The sequence below is a fragment of the Hylaeus anthracinus genome, unplaced genomic scaffold, assembly GCF_026225885.1.
Source record: "Hylaeus anthracinus isolate JK02 unplaced genomic scaffold, UHH_iyHylAnth1.0_haploid 11985, whole genome shotgun sequence".
Lineage (NCBI taxonomy): Eukaryota > Metazoa > Arthropoda > Insecta > Hymenoptera > Colletidae > Hylaeus > Hylaeus anthracinus.
Genome location: NW_026534333.1, coordinates 1252912 through 1259681, shown reverse-complemented (window position 1 = coordinate 1259681; position 6770 = coordinate 1252912).

Genomic DNA, 6770 nt, shown 5'->3' with positions numbered 1-6770 from the left:
TTCTTTTTTTATAATCGAATGTTAACATACAAATATGCTGTCTCCCTCTAACATGGTACATTTTTGAATTCCTTTCAATTTCATTAATTTTTATATAAAAGCGAATGTACATGTGTCATACCTCGAGACATATGGCGTGTAAATTATAACGATCATAATTGTTAAGAAAATTTATTCCAATTGTAATTTATTATTGCAATCGATCTTAAACGAGCTGCAATCGCGTGAATATTTCACGAAAGTGACCGAACGGAGTTACGAATAATTACGTGGCTCATGGAGATTTCACGAAGCATTTAGCAATAAAACACGATTCGAATACCTCGGAGTCGAAGGGGAAACGCGATAAACGTTCCGTAGAGCGCGCGGTTATCTTCGGTTGATTCCCTTGACTTTTCACCGGCGTGAGGTATGTAATACGTTCGGTGTAGACAAGAAGAAGCTCTTATTCGCGATGCAATCTACGTCGCCAACGCATCGGTATCAGCAAAATTTTCCATTAGGTCAGCTTCTTCCTGGTAGGAATAGCGATGTAACGATAAACAGGTCTAGTATTGCGAAAATGTTGATGCGTATTTACTGGCACATAGGTGGACTGCTCGCAGCATCCCGTTTCAGCGAGATAATAGGAATAAATCCCTACGCGGGTCATGAATCGTGTGTTCTAAAATTATTAATTAAGAGAATTGACTTCTTCTGGCGCAGCGCAAAAATATTAGTAGAAAGTGTAAGAAAAATAACATTGATTCTCACAATTACTATTCTCTCGTATTACTGACGAAACTAAGAATCACACGATCGAAAACGTTCGAATAAATTTAACTCGGCTAGCCACTCGGAAACCACGGAAGTTCTTTGGCGGACTTGTGTTATTTATTCGACTTTCCACGGTTCACCGGCGGTCTTTGTCTCGTTTCCGGATCGCTGTCTCTTTCGAGTAGTCGGAATAAACGGCAGATAAACGCGGAGCCGCGAGAAAGAGACGACAGAGGAAAGCGAGGCTAGCACAGAGAGGCAAGGTAGCTTATCGTCGGAAACGACGATATTGACGGTTAATGTAAGTACGTACATACGTACAGTCGCGACGAAAGCAGAGACGGCGAGCAGTGGCGGCAGTGTCCGATACTATTATTAGTGTGCAGCTGCCTGCGAATTACTGAATGAAAGGGAAGGACCGCTTCGAAACAATGTCCGAAAGAGACGGGAGCGAGGCTGAATCGCTAAGCGAGAGACATCGGACGATTATTTAGGGCCAGACGTGTATACACGACGAGAACGAAAGCGTGATCCGACCTCGTATCGGTAGTGAACGTTGATTCGTAAATTAGTACAAATTCGTTCTTGTTAATCCCGTAGGATAGGTTCAATCGAACTTGGGAAGTTATTACATCAATCGACTTTGTTGCACGCAGTGAAATATCAAAGTATCCCCCGGATCGTCTCGATGGAACCGTTTAAATACCGAGTTAGAACGTGGAAACTACTCGAGGAATTAATTAAAAGTAATTATTTTTCTCGAAGCCCTGACTAAAATCAAAAATAAAATACTATGAGCTGAGATTAAGAGAACACGTGACAGTAACGGCTTGTTGTAGTTTATATGTACAGAAATGATATAAAAAATCAATTTTTAATACAGTTTATTCAACCATATCCGTTACATCTAGTAGTGTATACTTTGACGATGGATATAGCGGATATGGACGATTAAAATGTATTTAAAATTTATTTGTTATATCGTTCAATGCGCGTATATTAACTGTAATAAGCAATAAATTTATTTACTTGCGTTGCTCGTTTGAAAAGAATTCTCGAAGCGGTTACTGTGATGTGCTTCCTTAAATTATACAAAAAGACAGAAAAGTATCCAAGTAAATTTACATCATTCTCTTGAAAACGTGTACGCGCAAATGTACGCTCGTTAGAAGCTCCAAAATGACCGTCCCCTAATTTGCTAATTTTTTGTAATTGTTTCAATGATCAAGAAACTTATCAAGAAATTCGGAAACGAAGCTCGAGACCGTTGCTTGCAAGCACCGTGCTCGTCAAGTACACGAAACTTAGTATTCGTTTGGAGCAACGAAAGCATTTATCGCGGTGGGCGATAAATTATTTTGAAAAGTCATATATCATGCGCTCGAACTTACGTATCGGGTTACAGACGCTCGACAATTATTTACCGTCACCTACGTCGCTTTGAAAGCGAGCGAAAGGTCTAACAGAGTCTCCTCTGATAAGTATAAACGTTGATTCACATACGAGGAGAGAATTGTCCGCAAAATTAATTTGTGACATAGTCGCACACGTCTATTTCAGAACCGAGACACATGGAAGAATAAACATACGCGTCTCGCGTACACATCGCGCTACAAGCAACGATTAGAAGGGACCTGAGAAAATCTTTTCGATGGTCTGTTTTTGCTACGGAAGCTATAACATAAATTGTACATCAAACTTTGTCGTTTCGTTTCTTGAATAAAGGTCGACAGTGTTTCCACAGTGTTTACGGAAATGAATGACGCAGCATTTGGAGGTGAAAAGTCACGTATAGATTAGGATAGATACTGTACACCGTCCAGCAAACTTGAAAAGCTATGACAACGTTAACCAGCAGTGCAAACTGTAAAAACAGTGTACTATTATTAAATCTGAACCTAGAGATTATGCCTGAAACTAAAATTGAATAGTATACACTGAGATTTAGTTTGCAATCAATTTTCAAAATGTCTTACCGATGAAATATAGTATTTCTCGTTGATTTATGAATATTATTTCTCTAGTTACCAAGAATTTCTCGTTTTGGATTCGCTTCGAATCATAATTGTTTATGCGGAACGAAGTAGCGTGTGAACGAGAGCGGAGGGATCTCCGTTGCACACAATTTTCTTGTGTTCAAGTGCTAAACGAGAAGCGTCGGGCTACGATCGTTTACAGTCAGACTTATGTGCCAGCGAAAGCATAGCCGGGCCATCTCCATTCAACGAGTACTGGGCAATTAAAGCCAATAGTTGCCCGACCCTCTCTCCCAAAGGTCTCGTCTCGAGGTGTTGAATTTCTTGGTATTTCACGAGTCGAACCTCCACGTTCTGCAAACGTTTCTCCAGAATCCCACAATTGTTTACCGCCTTGACGGTATTTTTACACGACTGGAAAATTATCGGATATCTTCAGAGATCATTCAAGTGGTACTGACCACGATCTTTACGTTGGTCAAGTGGAACAGTGCTTTCATATTATGCATTAAAATGTTTGTTGTCTAACCGTTTCAATTCCTCTTCTGTAACGTGTTTGAAACTATTAAAAGCTACGTATCTCGAATCCTATGCACCTTTATTTTCTTTAAATCTTCACCTTGGAAATTCATTCGCCCAGTTTTTTAGTAGAAACTCCTGTCACTCATATGCACATCGAATAATTCTTTTTCCTCTCATCTTCTTAATTGTCTCAATTTTCCTAGATTCGTTTCTTATAACAATTTACATAAATAATAAATAGCATTACCCGAACACTCCCACCGATACTATCGTCTCAAATTGGACTCCCACGCTTCCACCGTGTCCGGAATTTCGATGCATCTCGGGCGATTCTCAGCGAGCAGTTCCCCTGGTAAACACGGTTTACCTCGTTTTCCATTTTTCCTGGTCGGGAACAAAGGGGAAAGAAAACGTCCGCGTTTCGCTGGTGACGAGTCAAGTGTCTCGATCGAGGGTGCGCGAGATCGTTGCTCTCCCGATGATAAGCAAAACTGAAAGGAGGGGGACGTCCCATCGTGCGTACGGCACTGCGTGATCTCCGACGCGGCGGGTCCAGCAATGACGCGGAGATCACCGAGCGTGTCCGAGCGCAGCCGAGAACGATCGAGTGGGAGTAGAACGGGTCGCGTGGTGGGGATGGCTCGTCTCCTCCTGAGGGGAATTCCCCGATGCCTGTGCGGTGTGGTGACCATACTGTGTCCCTTTTTGTTGCCGCCCATTAGGCGCCACCGCGGCGTGATTCGCAACCGTGTTTCTTTATCTTCGGCGTAGCCGTGTCTCGACTAGAGTACGAACGACCGAATGCACGCGTTCTTGCCTATCTTTCCACCCTGGTTTTTTTCCATCTCTGTCCTCCTCCTCCCCCCCCCCCCCCAATCACTCCCCGCGTCTTGCTCCCTCGGACAATAGGAGAGTGAATCATCGGGCGTAGGTACGGAGGAGCCTGCCGGGTTTCCGACATACGCGCGGAGATAAGTCTCCCCGTGGCACGTTTAAAGGTTTCCGTCGATTCTGCCCACGCGTTCCACGTTTGACTTTTGGACCGTTGTAAAAGGTCCGGGGGGGGGGGGGGGGGGGGGGATCTTGTCCGCGGAGATATCTGGGCGATGGAGACGCGAGGTCTCCGGGGGTTGGAAACTTCCACTGTTTCGTACCGTTTGCCGATGCTTATCTTGCTCTTTCCGTATCGATCATGTCCGTTTTTACTTTCCCGGATGTTGCTACCAGCAAGGAATTGCCGCATGTGAAAAATTGACACCTTTGAGTTTTTTTTTTTTTTTTTTTTTTTTGCGATCCTCGATGCCTCGAGGAAAGGTCCTAAGTCCAACATTCTACGTATCGGGCATCTATGTTAGACGTTAGCTGCGTTAGCATACATTTGCTTGATTTGAATTTGGAGAGGACACAGACGAATTCTTTCACGTCGACTGTCCTCGTCGAAACACTGCCGTGTTTCGTACGCGGCTGCTTCATATATTCCTCGCTTTCGAGGAGCTTTTTTATTGTAGGACTCGAGAAAGGGGTGTTATCTGACTTGGAAGGAAATTTATCTGGCTTATCACTCACGAAAGATTGATACTCGGACTTCGAATATAACGCGATCGTCTGAACGTTCTTATCTGAAACTATATATTAATCAGGGTAGATACGTATAATAAACGTCTGTCGCTGGCCAGACTTTTTCGTTCGTTCGCGTCGGTTTCGGTGGACGTGGGTCTTTTTTTAACTTTTTACGCGTCCATTAAGCCACTCCGCTATGAAGAACGGCCAGATCTCTATCTTGTTCGTGGACGTAGAACGAAACGACGAGACCGCGCGATCTTGGCCCGTTTCTTTGTCGATTATTGTTCCAGGGATCGCTGGTCAATCGTGCTTCAACGAAGATTGCGCGCTCTTCTTGTTCAGATAGCTCCTTTGTGTTACCGTCCTTCGCGGATGACCGATGCGTTGGCCTGTTTCTTTGCTCTGTTAGATACACCGACGAGTACCACAAGTCCCTTGAATTTACCGTGATTCGTCACCACTAGGAGCGAAGCGATCGCGTGTGTATTCAGAGGTTGTCGAAAAACTAATCCTAGCTACACCTACAGGTCTCTTTAACAAATGAAAATGTATGAAAGATTCCTCGAAGAAGAATTAAATTAATTAGTTTAAACGGCTTCCACGATTCGATACTTCCTACACGTTCTTTATATTTGAGCAATTACCTATACGAGTCTCATTTGCTATTATTTAATCGTGAAATGAGCTCTTTTATTAAATAGTATCGAAATTCAAGAAATAACTTTCTTCTACCTCAAAAAGGTAACACAAGGCAAACTACTTTAATAAATCTTTAAGTAAAATAAATGAATTACAAAACGTTCATTTTCATTGCAAATCGCTATCATCCTAGAAAATTCCACGTTTGTTGCACACGTGTTTTCGTCCGTCTATGTAATTATGCGTTAACAAAATATTGTAATTCGTCTGTCTTGTTTTTCTCCTTCGACTTGCATTGTTCCCCATTTTTCTCCGTTGGTTATTCACGCTCGAATAGAACAAGACGAGAGGGTGACTTATCGTCGATGCTCTTTATCGTCTCTCCAGGAAAACCTTCGGTTTTTCCCTCGCCTCGCTCGAATTTCACCGTATCTTACAACCTTTAGCCCGGGTACCTATACAGAACGAACGTAAACGCCAAGGTTCGACAATTTGTCAGGACGAACGGGGACCGACGGCTCCATGTACGTGTTATGCCCGATACAAGTGTATAGGGTGATTCATGCGACTGTTTACAGAACTTGTACTTTCGATTTTCGAGCCGTGGAGAAGATTACCGAACGCGAAATACGTAACATCGCGGATAGGAAGATGATTATCTGAGGATTATTTGCGTTTTCGCGAAGGATCATCGTTACTGCTTCCGTTCTCTGTCTCACGATGATTATGATGATCCGAATGAACAATCCTAATTGTTCTTTGTTCTTTGTGACCGTTATCGATCCTCGTGATTCTAAATTCTTCAGACAAAGCAATATTTCTCGAACGCTTTTAAAATTTTCATTAATTACCTACTACCTTTAATACTGAGTTACACACGACGTAAACCTCTGCAAAGGATTTAGTTTGTCGGAAAATTACGACGTCACGTTGATTTGAGAGACCAAAGTTGCTAGAAGAACCGACCTTGCTACGATCTCGGAATAGTCCGACAACCGATCGTTCGATTCGTCGAAACGGGATTTTCCTCCCCTGTGCGCGATCGCAGAAGATGGAAATCTCTCGTTACGTGGATCACCCTGTATGTAGGTATAGAAAGACACAGAGAAACTCGGCCGGATCTGTAAAACCGAAGGCTCGTGGACAAAAACCTGACCTCTCGAACAACTGTGCGCCATGTGTTCGCCACTTGTGCCCTCTCTTCGCTCATTCTCTTTCTTTCCAATTCCCTTCCTCCCCTTCCTCGCCTCTCTCTCTCTCTCTCTCTCTCTCTCTCTCTCTCTCTCTCTCTCTCTCTCTCTCTCTCTCTCTCTC